The sequence below is a fragment of the Anser cygnoides genome, chromosome 1, assembly GCF_040182565.1.
Source record: "Anser cygnoides isolate HZ-2024a breed goose chromosome 1, Taihu_goose_T2T_genome, whole genome shotgun sequence".
In the NCBI taxonomy this organism is placed as follows: Eukaryota; Metazoa; Chordata; class Aves; order Anseriformes; family Anatidae; genus Anser; species Anser cygnoides.
In genome coordinates this window covers 51,544,962-51,559,436 of record NC_089873.1, presented here as the reverse complement: position 1 = coordinate 51,559,436, position 14,475 = coordinate 51,544,962, and the positions used below count along the sequence as shown (strand labels likewise).

At 39.2% G+C, this 14,475-nt stretch overlaps 1 long non-coding RNA gene across 4 annotated transcripts in view; it reads left to right on the top strand.

The window, feature by feature from the left end:
* The window catches only part of LOC106041521 (uncharacterized), a 78,301-nt gene that overhangs the window by 23,222 nt on the left and 40,604 nt on the right, over nt 1–14,475 (top strand). For all 4 annotated transcript variants that reach the window (XR_010830912.1, XR_010830913.1, XR_010830911.1 and 1 more), the window contains one exon: nt 4,322–4,387. This is a non-coding gene — a long non-coding RNA (uncharacterized lncRNA). The remainder of the gene's footprint in view (nt 1–4,321; nt 4,388–14,475) is intronic.

The following is a 14,475-nucleotide window of genomic DNA, read 5'->3' as shown; positions in this document are numbered from 1 at the left end:
TTTACCTGTCAAGTGAAGGGAAAACACACCAAAGCATCTGAGACAAAGATGGTTGTTTTTGTTGTTGATGGTGGTGTTTTATATTAAATTTGGTGATACAACATAATAATGTCTCTACTCTGGAAGTAGGATGTATGGCTCTTACTGAAGGGGTAACGGATTGTTTCATGTAGGGAATAACCTGCCAACTTAGCTGAGAGTTATTCTTTGAACATTTATTGGAAATAACTTTAACACTCTTGTACACAGGAAGCTAGAATAAAACTTTAATTTTAAGGTGACTGTTAGGCATGATCACTTGTCACAAGTTTCAGAAAGGCAGAAACAGCATTTTCAACGTGTTTCATATATACTAGTTTTCAATACAAGGGTTGAAGAAATATGCAAAGGCTGTTACTGTAACAATTTTAAATGGTGATTTTATTGGTTTGGTGTTTTGTGCTTTTACCAGTACAGTCATTTCACTGTTGCCAGCAAGATAACCTCAAAACTAATATTCTTCGTCTTCTTCGTCTTCTTCGTCTTCATCTTCTTCTTCTTCTTCTTCTTCTTCTTCTTCGTCTTCTTCTTCGTCTTCGTCTTCGTCTTCGTTGTCTTCATCTTCTTCGTCTTGTTGTTGTTGTTTATTTATTATTATTGAAAGAATTTTTAAAAAGGGGGGTGGGGGGGGGGGAAGGAAACATGAGGCCTATATTTATTTGTCCTTTGCATCAGTAGAAAGAAAATACTGTGGAAATGAAACAATGTTAATATTATAGTTATATAGTTATAAACTTTTGTTGCGGTGAAGCCTGAGACACTAAAGGCTATGCTGTACTCTCTACGCCATTTAATTAATGTTTATGAAGATAAGGGTGCTGTCATAGACGCTGCAGGGGTGACTGTGGTGATGAAAGTCCAGGGCTGCCCCAGCCAGACAGAGCCAGTTCCAGCTGGCTCCAACCACCCCACTGCCAGGCATGGCTGAGCCCAGCAGCCACCACTCTGGGGCACCTTAGGGAAAGCTTATTTAAGAAAAGGGAGAAACAAACAAATAAACAAACAAACAAAATACCAGACAGAGAGGAGGAAGAAACAAAAAGAGTGAGAAACACCAGAGGGAACATCAAGGCCAGAGGAGGAGGAAAAGGAAGAGGAGGGGTACTGCAGGTACCAGAGCAGGAGCCCGTGAAGAACTTACACTCGAGCAGGTGGACATTTACTGAAAGAACTGTGGTCCCTGTGGAGAGTACATACTGGAGTAGGGGAAAAGTAAGAGGGAAGGAGCTGCAGAGATAAACCATTATGTACTGACTATACCTGTACCCCTCCCCATTGCACCACTCAGAGAGGACAAGTAGGGGAGCTTGGAGTACAGCAGTGAAGTTGAGTCTGGGAGAGGGGGGAAAAAAGGTGTTGCCTTAATATTTGCCTTTGTCACTCACTATCTGAATCTATTTTAATTGGCACTAAATTAAATCATTGTTCTCTAAGTCTGTTTTGCTTGTAGTGTAATTGTTAAGCAGTCTCCCAGCCTTTATGTCAACCTGGGAGCTTTCTCAGCTTATTTTCTCCCTTTGCCCTGCTAAGGAGAGGGAGAGAGTGAGCAGCTGGATGGGATTTTTGGTGTTTGCCAAGGCTGATCCACCAGAGAAGAATAGAGTTTGGGCCCATTCATCCCTAGTAGTTTTATTTGAGAAGTTGTCCTGGTTTCAGCTGTGACAGGGTTAATTTTCTTCCTAGTAGCTGGTATGTTGCTGTGTTTTGGATTTAGGATGAAAATGATATTGATAACACATTGATGTTTTAGTTGTTGCAGAGAAGTGCTTACACAGAGCCAAGGACATACCTTCTCATTATGTCTTGCCAGTGAGGAGGCTGGGGATGCACCAGGAGCTGGGAGGGGGTACAGACAGGGCAGCTGGCCCAAACTGGTCAAAAAGATGTCCATATGGTGTCATGCTAAACAATAAAACTGGCTGGGAAAGGGTGGCTGCTGCTCAGGGTCCAGCTGGGTATTGGTCTGCAATCAAGATGACACTTTTTGAAGAGCTTAGAATATATTTTTCAAAGTGGTGTTGTGCATCACTTTGTATATTTTTTTGTCGTTAACTATTTTCCCTTCCTATTCTGTCTTAATAAATTGTCTTTATCTCAACCCGAGGTTTTTTTGTTTGTTTTTGTTTTTTTTTTTTTTAATTATTATTCTCTTCACCCATCCAACTGTGGGGGAGAGGGAGGAGTGAGCAAACAGCTGTGTGGTGCATAGCTGCCTGCTGGGTTAAACCACAACAGAACTGTACAATAAATGAGCACCTCTTTATAATTTCTTTAGAACATCCTGTTTAATGTCATAACGTTTTTGTAAAGATCAGAAACCAAATAAAGATTGACAAACAAAGGTATTAGGATTTTTTTGTTTGCCCGTCACTCATTTTCAGAACAAATCACCCAATAAAACCCTTCTACTGTCTTAAATAATATAAAAGATAAAATGACTGTGAAGTATATTGATGTTTGGTGAACCCTAGGGCCTACGGAGGTGAACTGAAATAGGATTTCATCTATTACCTTTTCTAGTTGGAACCATTAGATAAGAGAAATCATTCAGTATTGTATACTTCACTTCTAGGGATTACATTTAATGCTTGCTTCACTTCCTGTCATGAGTACATTACAAATAGAAAAAAAAAAATCAAAAGGAAAGTAAAGGTGGAACTCTAAACTGTTAATTAGTCACTTAAAATAGCAGTAATAACAGTTTTAATATGATACCAAAGCAAACTCCTGGGACAGAATAGTATTCCTTATTTGCCAAAAATTAGAATAGGAGTTTGACGATCTGTTCTGTATATCTTCACTGATAAAGAAAATTATTTCATTTCAGGTTACTATTCAGTGATAGGCACCATTATTAAAACTGCTTCAGTTTTTCGTATGCCTTATGGGTAATTAATTCCAGATTTAAAAACGGTGGAATGTTTTCAAGTCCTTGAATAAACAACAGTATAAGAAAACCTAATGTAATTATTCAAAGTTTTACTTTACCATGAACAACTGCCAGGTTCAGAAACAGTAATGATTAGGATATTCATTTGTATTGCAGGAGATTAATACATGCATTGCTAGGGCATTCCAGAGGAAAACAAATTGAGATATATTACATGCCTCTGACCTATTTGTTTCATGCATTTACATTCCTGAGCCATTCTGTTTTTACTGCAGAGAGCTGGCAACCATGACCATAAATGCCTTCTGCTACCCATGACAGAAACAACCATAGCGCACTTGTTCAATAACATAGACGGTATAGTGTGACATAGTAACATAAACAGTAATTTGTGATGGACAGCAGTTTCAACTGTGTCCACTACATGCTAATGTCTGAATCAACATGCCAATAATTTCTACCTTCAGAGTAAAATCTACCGTGTGCTTTCTATTTACTGAATTGCTTCATTCTATTACCGAAGTGACTGAATATAATAAACACCTTGCAATGAAGATGACACTTTTTGAAGAGCTTCGAATATATTCTTCAAACATTACACTAATCCTTCTGTGTTCTTTCCATTCTGCCATTCTCTGAAGAGTAGGTTTTTTCTGTGAACTTCCAGCAGTCCAACTCAATATTAGAAAGTATTGTTACTAAACATGAGTTCTAGCAGTTTCTCTAAACATTGTGTTGTATAATTTAAATTATAGTCTTCTCAGAAATTATTTGCTACAAAATACATTATTGCTTAAGAACATTTATTTGAGGTCTTCATAGGTACTGCAGAAAGGACAAGTAATACACAAAAGTATGGACTAAGAATGCACAACTGTTTAGGAAAAGAATGTTAAATGGTAAGTATAGGACAAATTCTCCAAGATGAGAGAATCGTTATTTACATTCTGAAAGACCGAAGCTGCTGCCAACACACATTTGAATTTTACAAGTTCACCAGCATGTAGAAAATTTTCTGAAGGGAAAACAGAAAAGATTATCACAAAGATGATATAAACATACTGTACCATCTCCAAATTAGACAACAAGCAAAAAAACCACAGAGATAAAGATTTATTTTAAATTCCTTTTTACTGGATTGGATAACAACTAAAAATTTGGCATTTGCCACAGCAAGAAGTTGAACTATCAACAAAAGTATCTTGCCAAAGGAAGGTTACATTCATCCACTGCAGACATAGGGAGCAGCAGATAAAGTAACAAGAGGATATGGTTTTCACCTGTCTATAGTTTTATTTTGACCTGAAGTCAAATGTTTATAATTTACTTGAATAAATTAAGCTTTTTTTTTTCTTTTTTTTTCTTTTCTTTTTTTTTTTTTTTTTTTCCCAGGTAACAAGTCTGGTTTTAAAGCCAGTGGCCAGTGGGAACAATTGACTGAACACTTCTTCCAAAACTGTGAGTTTATCTTTAATGATTGGAACTGAACTATCAATACATTATGAGTATTTTCAACAGCATGAATCTGTGCTTGTGTTTTTTGGAAGATGATTTTGTTTTTTGGAAGATGATTTGTGTTTTTTGGAAGATGATTTTGCAAATTTTCCTAATTCTGGTATGATGCTCTTGCTTTGTTGCTTCTGCTGAAATGTAAGGTTTCATCACTGATGAAAGCACTCTGTTCATCTCCACGTGCTTAACTGTTGACCACTTTTTTTTTTCTTCATTGGCCATCTAAATCATATAATATACTTGTCTTTGACCATATCCACTTTCATCCTAATGCCTGGAAAATGTCACAACCTCTTCAAAATGGAACGAAAACTGAAATGTAGCCTGGTAACATTAGCTATATCAGGAGATCTCATGATGCCATATTAACCTCTGATCTGATCTGGAACTGAAGGTCAAAAAAGTCAAATACTTCTTGAAATGTCAGTATTTGTAACTTTCCAATTACACCAATAGATGATCTCTACAAAATGAATAGTACCAAAAGAAGCTATGTTGTCTTGGTTAACAAGATTAGATAGGAAACTGGACCTTTATCTATCAGTAGAGTTCAAACAAAGAAGGGATATTGCTGTAAGCTCATTTTTAACATATGAGAACATGTTCTCATTTAACTAATACAAATCCAGAACAATTCTAGGGATCTTAAAACATTTCTGCATTTTTAATAATGCAGCTAGGTTTAAAATCCATTTATGTGTTAGGTCATTCACTCCACTAATGAAAGACCAGAAAGAGAATCAAATAAGGCAAAATAAGATTATTTATTTTAAGGTCATAGTTATCAGGTATGCCTGTATGCACACAGTCTATACAGTTCTATCTTGAACCAGTGTGGTTGTTTTTATGACAGAAAAAAACAATCATATACCTGTTTTGAGAACTATAAACCCCTATTGGAAATGCAAGTGGACTTCACAGAAGGGCTTTCTTTGTTCTATGTTCCTCTTCTGTACAATGACAACTTGAAGTCTTACAATACAAACTGAATTTTGAACAGTTACATCTTTCTCTGCATTTTTTAAAGTATAATGTTAATTCAATATCACAACACCAGAAGTACATAATTATAAAGGGTGAAAGAAGCTGCATTCAAATTACCCATGAGTCTAAATGCTTGGCTCTGTATAATTACTTTCAAATTATTTCTGTCAAACACAGGTTATAGTTGAGTTAGTCATTTATATTTTAAAAAGAAAATTAAGAAAATCAAGGAAGAAATTACTTAGAATTTTTAATATGAAGAACTTGTTCTTTAGCAAAAAGTATCATTTTTTTTACACTGGAAGTAAAATTAGCAAACTATGTACTGTGGATATGCTGCAAAAAACAGATTTGCATGTTAAAGACTACAATGCCAGCATTCAATATGGGCAATATGATGATCCAAAATAAAGTTGGATCCGGTATGTATGTGTCTGAAAACTTTGCACATTTAAAATTGATTTTTCATTTCTGTGAATTGCTAGTTTTTACTGCTCTCACATCTAGCTTTGAGTGAGAAATCTTGAAGTCACACTATTGTCGTGTAAACCACCATTGGCTCATTTTTAGCACTTAGAGTTACAGAATCACAGAATCACAGAATGACAGAATCGTCTAGGTTGGAAGAGACCTCCAAGATCATCTAGTCCAACCTCTGCCCTAACACTAGCAAGTCCTACACTAAACCATATCACTAAGGGCTACATCTAAACGTCTTTTAAAGACCTCCAGGGATGGTGACTCAACCACCTCCCTGGGCAGCCCATTCCAATGCCTAACAACCCTTTCAGTAAAGAAGTTCTTCCTAACATCCAACCTAAACCTCCCCTGGCGCAACTTTAGCCCATTCCCCCTCGTCCTGTCACCAGGCACGTGGGAGAATAGACCAATCCCCACCTCTCTACAGCCTCCTTTAAGGTACCTGTAGAGAGCGATGAGGTCTCCCCTGAGCCTCCTCTTCTCCAGGCTAAACAACCCCAGCTCCCTCAGCTGCTCCTCATAAGACTTGTTCTCCAGACCCCTCACCAGCTTCGTTGCCCTTCTCTGGACTCTCTCGAGCACTTCCATGTCCTTCTTGTAGCGAGGGGCCCAAAACTGAACACAGTACTCGAGGTGCGGCCTCACCAGAGCCGAGTACAGGGGGACAATCACCTCCCTAGACCTGCTGGCCACACTGCTTCTTATACAGGCCAGGATGCTGTTGGCCTTCTTGTCCACCTGAGCACACTGCTGGCTCATATTCAGCTGACTATCAACCAGTACTCCCAGGTCCTTCTCTGCCAGGCAGCTTTCCAACCACTCATCTCCCAGCCTGTAGCACTGCTTGGGGTTGTTGCGCCCCAGGTGCAGGACCCGGCACTTGGCCTTGTTGAACTTCATGCAGTTGACTTCAGCCCATCGGTCCAGCCTATCCAGATCCTCCTGCAGAGCCTTCCTTCCCTCGAGCAGATCGACACACGCACCTAACTTGGTGTCATCTGCAAACTTACTGAGGGTGCACTCGATCCCCTCATCCAGGTCATCGATAAAGATATTAAAGAGGACTGGCCCTAATACTGAGCCCTGGGGGACTCCACTAGTAACCGGCCTCCAACTGGATTTGGCTCCATTCACCACAACTCTCTGGGCCGGCCATCAAGCCAGTTTTTAACCCAACAAAGCGTACGCCAGTCCCAGCCACGAGCAGCCAGTTTCTTGAGGAGAATGTTGTGGGAAATGGTGTCAAAAGCCTTACTGAAGTCAAGGTAGATCACATCCACAGCCTTCCCCTCATCCACCAAGCGCGTCACTTGGTCATAGAAGGAGATCAGGTTCATCAAGCAGGACCTGCCTTTCATAAACCCATGCTGACTGGGCCTGATCGCCTGGTTGCCCTGCAAGTGCCACGTGATGACACTCAAGATAATTTGCTCCATGAGCTTCCCTGGCACTGAGGTCAAACTAACAGGCCTATAGTTCCCCAGGTCTACCCTCCAGCCCTTCTTGTAGATGGGCGTCACGTTTGCTAGCTGCCAGTCGACTGGGACCTCCCCTGATAGCCAGGACTGCCGACAAATGATGGAAAGCGGCTTGGCCAGCTCCTCCGCCAGTTCGCTCAGTACCCTTGGGTGGATCCCATCCGGCCCCATCGACTTGCATACATCCAAGTGCTGTAGCAGGTCGCCAACCATTTCCTCATGGATAGCAAGGGCCACATCCTGCTCCCCATCCCCTTCCACCAGCTCAGGGTACCAGGTATCCAGAGAGCAACTGGTCTTGCCACTAAAGACTGAGGCAAAGAAGGCATTGAGCACCTCAGCCTTTTCCTCATCTTTTGTAACTAAGTTTCCCCTCACATCCAGTAAAGGATGGAGATTCTCCTTAGTCCTTCTTTTTGTGTTGACGTATTTGTAAAAACGTTTTTTGTTATCTTTAATGGCAGTAGCCAGATTGAGCTCCAGATGAGCTTTGGCCTTTCTAATTTTGTCCCTGCACAGCCTCGCAACATCCTTATAGTCCTCTTGAGTAGCCCGCCCTCTTTTCCAAAGATTATAAACCCTCCTTTTTCTCCTAAGCTCGAGCCACAACTCTCTGCTCAGCCAGGCCAGTCTTCTTCCGCGCCGGCTCGTCTTTGGGCATGTGGGGACAGACCGCTCCTGAGCCATTAAGATTTCCTTCTTGAGGAGCACCCAGCCTTCCTGGACTCCTTTGCCCTTCAGAACCTCCTCCCAAGGGACTCTGCCAACCAGTGTCCTGAACAGCTCAAAGTCAGCCCTCTGGAAGTCCAAGACAGCGGTTTTACTGGTCCCCTTCCTGACTTCGCCAAGAATAGAGAACTGAACCATTTCGTGGTCACTCTGCCCGAGACAGCTCTCGACCACCACATCTCCCACCAGTCCGTCACTGTTTGTGAACAGAAGGTCTAGCGGGGCACCTCCCCTGGTAGGCTCTCTAACCAGCTGTGTCAGGAAGCTATCTTCCACGCTCTCCAGTAACCTCTTAGACTGTTTTCTCTGGGCTGTGTTGTGCTTCCAGGATATGTCTGGGAAGTTGAAGTCCCCCACGAGAACAAGCGCTGATGATTTTGCGGCTTCTGCCAGCTGCCTGTAGAACTCCTCATCAGTCTCCTCATCCTGTTTCGGTGGTCTATAACAGACCCCCACCAGGATGCTTGCCTTGTTGGCCTTTCCTCTGATCCTAACCCATAGAGACTCAACCTTATCATTCCCAGCCTCAAGTTCCTCAGCATCAAAACACTCTCTAATATAGAGAGCCACACCACCACCCCTTCTGTGCTGCCTGTCGTTTCTGAAGAGCCTATAGCCAGACATTGCAGCACTCCAGTCATGAAAGTGGTCCCACCCTGTTTCCGTGATGGCAACCAAGTCATAGCCTTCCCGCTACACGATGGTTTCCAGCTCCTCTTGTTTGTTACCCATGCTGTGTGCATTAGTGTAGATGCTCTTCAGTTGGGCCATTGCCTTCTTCCCCGGCTTTGCCATTGTTCCCCCTGGCACAGCTCCAACAAGCCTAATTTCAGCCCCATCCCCCTTCTTTCCTAGTTTAAAGCCCTCTCAACGAGCCCTGCTAGCTCCTGGGCTAGGATCCGTTTTCCCCTTAGAGATAGGGACCCGTCTGCGGCCATCAGGCCGGATGTCGAGTAAAGCGCCCCATGGTCAAAAAACACAAAATTTCTGTGTTGGCACCAGCCTCTGAGCCACGTGTTAATCAGGTGGGCTTTCCGTGTCCTCTCGGTACCCCTCCCTGCCACTGCAGGGATAGAAGAAAACACCACCTGTACTCCCGCTCCATCCACTAACTGTCCCAGACCCCTAAAGTCCCGTTTGATAGCCTTCAGGCTTCTCTCATCAATATCATCACTGCCAGCCTGGACTATCAAAAGAGGGTAGTAGTCAGAGGGGCGAACCAGGTTGGGAAGCTTTCTGGCAACATCCCTGACCCAGGTCCCATGGAGGTAGCAGACTTCCCTACGGGTAGGGTCAGGTCGACAAATAGGGCCCCCTGTTCTCCTGAGAAGGGAGTCGCCTACTATGATCACCCTTCTGTCTTTCTTGGTGGAGGCAGTCTTGAGGCGTGGAGTCGGCTTCCTCGCCCTAGGCATCCTCCTGGGTAGACTTTCTACCTTGTCCTCACCCACCAGTCTCTCAAGCTCCAGGGCCTCAAATCTGTTGCGTAAGGGCACCTGGGAAGGTGGGGCCGGTAGGGGGGTGCATTGCCTGAAAGGTCGAGCAGGGACCTGTCTCCATCCCTCCTCAACTCCTAGGTCGCCTCCCTCTGCCACAACATGAGTTGTATATGCTTCTAACTCTGTCCTACTTTTAAAAATGTGAGTGACCAGAAAGTCTAAAATTGAAGTATAAATATAGACACACTGTGTTTTTTTGTTGTTTTTTTGTTTTTTTTTTTTTTCCACAGAAATTTGTTTCTGTGTAATATTTGTGTTGATGGTTAGCACAGGAGACAAAGGAAAATAAAGGAAACTTTCCACCTTCTTCACTGCATATGCATTTATGATCACCAAGATCTGTTCTTCTATGCACTTCATATCAATTTGAAACAGAAGAGACAACCACCCATTGGAAGATGCACAGTAGGGCATCTGGAAGTTCCAGGATATATTATCTCCTTTAGATTTACCAAGCCTTAGTAGAATGCAACTTTGTCTCAGTTCTATGCCAGAAACAAATCTGTAGATTAATGAATTGAACAGAGAACAGGATAGACAGCCCAAGCTGAAGACAAACAGAAAGTAGTAGATGATACAGTACTGTAGAGTGATTTATCCTTTGCAGCAGTGATAGAAACATGGTGTAGTATATATACCACAGAAATATGAATAAAGCCATTTGTATGAGACCACATAGTCGCTTTCTATTTAGAAAACATATTTCATAGGAAAAAACAAACAAAAAACTTTAGAATTATTGAAATATTATTTTTTATTGGCTCAGTTTCCATATTTTGATTGCTGTTATTAATATTCTTCATTCTGCAGAGTTAGACTTTCTGAGACCTAAAATATAGTACTGAGTTCTAAGTCAAGTGATTTTGAAAGACAGTTATTTATTGATGAGATACTTTAACAGTTATGATTTCAGAGCACTGTGAACAGAGGTGTTTTCCTCTAACAGTACTTGCAAGTATTTCATATTGTAAAGTAACATTTCAGGCTTTTTAGTTATATAAAGCTCACAGTTCCAAATATTGTAGACTGGTCATCTCTAATATGTCATCTGTGGAGGAGTGCTATTTAATGGAAAATGACCTAGCCTAAATCTTAATATAGATGAGAGCTTCTGTTGGATTATTTTATGTTAAAACAGAAGAGAAAAACTCCTGGGTGGGAAGTTTGCATGTTCTGAATGGTTTTGAGCAATAAAAATACTTAGGATGTGCAATCATGGTGAGTCTGTGTCAGTTTTATGTGTGTGGCAGACCACTGAACATATAGGTCCTCTTCATGCTACCTTGAAGTATCCACATACAGATGCCAGAAGCTTAGTCACATATGAGATGTAACATTCCTTATATCCATGCTGACATCATTTGGCACAGAATTTGAGTTAATGTAAATTCAAGCTTATTGACCCAGCTAGAAATATGGTCTGGAACATGGAATCTTCTTTAATATTGCAAGAATATTTTTTATGGTTAAATCTCACTAATTCTGGTAGTCTACTTTCCCAGGTACCTTCCAGTGAATGCTCAAAGTATACACCATACAGCCAAATCAGCTAAGAAATATCTAGAGTTATCTAGAGTTAAAGTGGATGCTGCCAAATACACACAATTTGGCAGATAGGGGTTAGGCTAGGCTAGTTAGGCAGGCCAAGGTACTTAGATCTCGATATCTCTTATCCCTCTGCTGATGCAGGGGATATAATAGCTTTAGTATGTAGCACAGAACTGCCATGCAGAAGTGACAAGGTAAAATAACTGAATTGATCTGATTTTTAGTATTGATAAAATCCTTGTGTACGGGAGTATTTTTCTTTGTTTGCTAATGTTAATCTGGGAAACAGCCTGGATTTTGGAAAAAAAAAAAAAAAAGTGGAAAGAAACAAATAAAATTAGCTTTTTAGAAGTGGGTATATTCCAGTTGAAATGTTGCATATTCCATTGTGCTGAAAATTAGTATAAAATCACAACTGCCACAAAAATGTCACCTAATGCTATATGTTCCTCCATTAAATATGACTGTTTCTATTGCACTAAGGACAGCTGTTTTAGAGCTGACAGGAATGCTGTATAGATTTCTGTTTCCTGGAGACTTTGTTTCTGTAGTTAATTAAGATGAGGAAATTCCACACTATAGCATCATCAGAGACGTGTAAGTGCTAGAATTCACCCACTTGATATTGTGTAAAGTAACAAGGCAAATATTCAAGAAATTATTATAGGTGTTAAGTACTTAAGTATAGAACAACTTTTCATTTCTTAATAAAAAGCCATTTGATTAGAACACATCGTGTTGACTTTACTGTAAAGCAAAAGTGTTATGGAATGATGATTTGAGCTAAATAAAATAAAAATAACTTTCACATTAGAAACAAACTGTTTAATTTCTTGCTGCAAAATTCCTAAATATCAGTCAGATTGTGCTAAACTTTTCAGAATGTATTTTCAAGAAAATTATTTATTTATTTATTAAGAATAATTGGCACATAATACTAAAATACGTTGGTCTTAGCACTTCAGAATTATATGTTTTGGCAACAATTTAGTTGATAAGTTGTAGTAACATATCCTTCCTGGAGGAAAGGAAAACCATCACAACATCATTCCAACAAAAAATAATTTTTTCAGCTTCAGTGGAACACTGTTTCTGATGAAATGACTATTTAGTGTTAACTAGTTTAAGTATGAAATTATAATGTAAATTCTGATTTAAATGGAAAAGATACAGTATTGTAATTAAGGCTCACAATAGTGTTGTGGTTACGTGTGAAAGAAAAAAAAAAAAAAGGGGGGGCTTATTCAGCACCAAAGATAAATTATTGTAAATCCATAGTAGGTGTATGTCAAAAATGAATTAAAAGTAAACCACAGAAGATTTTCCATTATTTCTAAAGCTCATGACAGTGCAAATTGTATTGCTGACTGATGGATTCAGGAATTAGTCTGTGGAAAAGGAATGTTAACTAAACTGTTTGTAACTGAGTCTTCAATATGAATATTCAATATCCATATGAATTCCAAATACACAGAGCACTGGGGAGAGAATAATTTGTCTCACAAAATTCTTTCTTTCATTTTGTTGTGCCTCCATCTTTTTTCTCTCAATTCCTGTCATTGGATAAATCAGAGAAATAAAAAATGTCAGTGACTTTGTAAAGACTTCAAGACAGTAATACTTTTTTTTTTTCAATATGAAGAGTTAAGAAAATATTTATACAACATATGCTAACAGAATAAACAAATCCAATTATAAGCCAGCAACTTGCTTGCTTTTTCAGATGTTTGTATAATCAATGGTCATGATGCTCATTCAGAAATTGAGAAAAATGGTTTGAATCTAATAAAAGATCATATAATACTGCTCTGCCAAAATAATCACATAGAAGAGATGGCAGAATAGCTAGTCTGTAGCATAACACTATGTTTGATTCTGTAAATGCATCAGCTAAAGGGATATTCTTAAAGGAATCATCAGAAGTGACTGTCCCCATTTAGAATGTGAACGTCTGAAATATTCCAGTGTGAACACTTCATTGCAACTCAGTGAGATCCCTAGCAGAAATTTCTAAAGAGACTTATCATCTGCAAATAAAAGGCAAGAAAAAAAACATTGTTCTCGTGAAATACTGTGGGAAATAAATAAATAAATAAATGGTTCTATAAAAGGTTCTATTATGTGGGCCAGTAGTTTACCAACTCTGTGAATTGACCTAGATGGTATGAAGAGGGGTGCTTTCATAAACTAGTGAGTAATCAAGCACTTTAACATCTTTACTTTGAAAGATGGGCTTCTGACCCCAGTACATATTATACCAGATCTCATTACAGTGCAGTTGCTGAGTTGAAAATGTTTTTCATAAAACCATTTAAACACCCAATTACTAGAAAACATTCTGTGCTCATGAACCAGATGGGGTATACAGAAACAATTGAGTGGACATGTCTTGAACCTATTAAATAAATTCAAAATATTAAGTAAGAGCAAATTAGAAATTAAAGTTGTGAAACTGTGTGAAATTATGTTGAGATGAAAATAGAAGAGAAATCTCCATCCTCAGCTTACTAAATCTACAAAACTGCAGCCTACTTTGTGGCCTGAATAGATACAATCACCAGCTACGTGAAATAAATTGCCTTTAAATCTGCTTCCTTAATAGTAAGCTTTCTTTACGCATAATTTGACTTTCTGGTACATCTGGTAAAAAAGAGCATTGTCTTAGTGATGAAGTAAGGAAAAAAAATCCTACTGTTCATATTTGGGCCAATTGCAGAACTGTCCCTGACTTTTGGTTGCTTAATGTTTTTTGAAACAGTCAATACTAAAGGGATTATGGCAATATGATAAAGTGTAAATAAAAAAAATAAAAAATAATAAAAAAAAAGGTTTATGAAAAAGAATCCAGATTTTGTCTTTTCTCAAAGAAGGCTCCTTTTTTTTTTTATCTTGCAAAAATATAAATGCGGTGAACTGAGACCATGTAATGCTCTTGTGATACTTTTATAAAACACTTTTGATTTGGTAGAATTATTTATGGAGACCGGTCTGGCAAAATATTTTGAAAGCAAATGTAGTGCTAATGTGCATGTATACCAGTACTAAGCTTGGGAACGTTTTTTGTTCGTTTCTTTGTTTAACTCTGAGAAAAATACAAGCATAAAAAATTAGGTCTAATAATTTTGCTTGGCTTCAGAAGATTGTTTTGAATATATGTTATATTTCATTGAGTCAGAGGCTGTGATGTCATTATCTGTTAATAATGGAAGAAAACCAGAAAACAGTTGGGTGAGAACACTAAACTATTAGAAAAGATTTTGTTTCATAAGAAAGCCAGCATAACTCTAGAATTATAATAATATTACAAATGCTGATA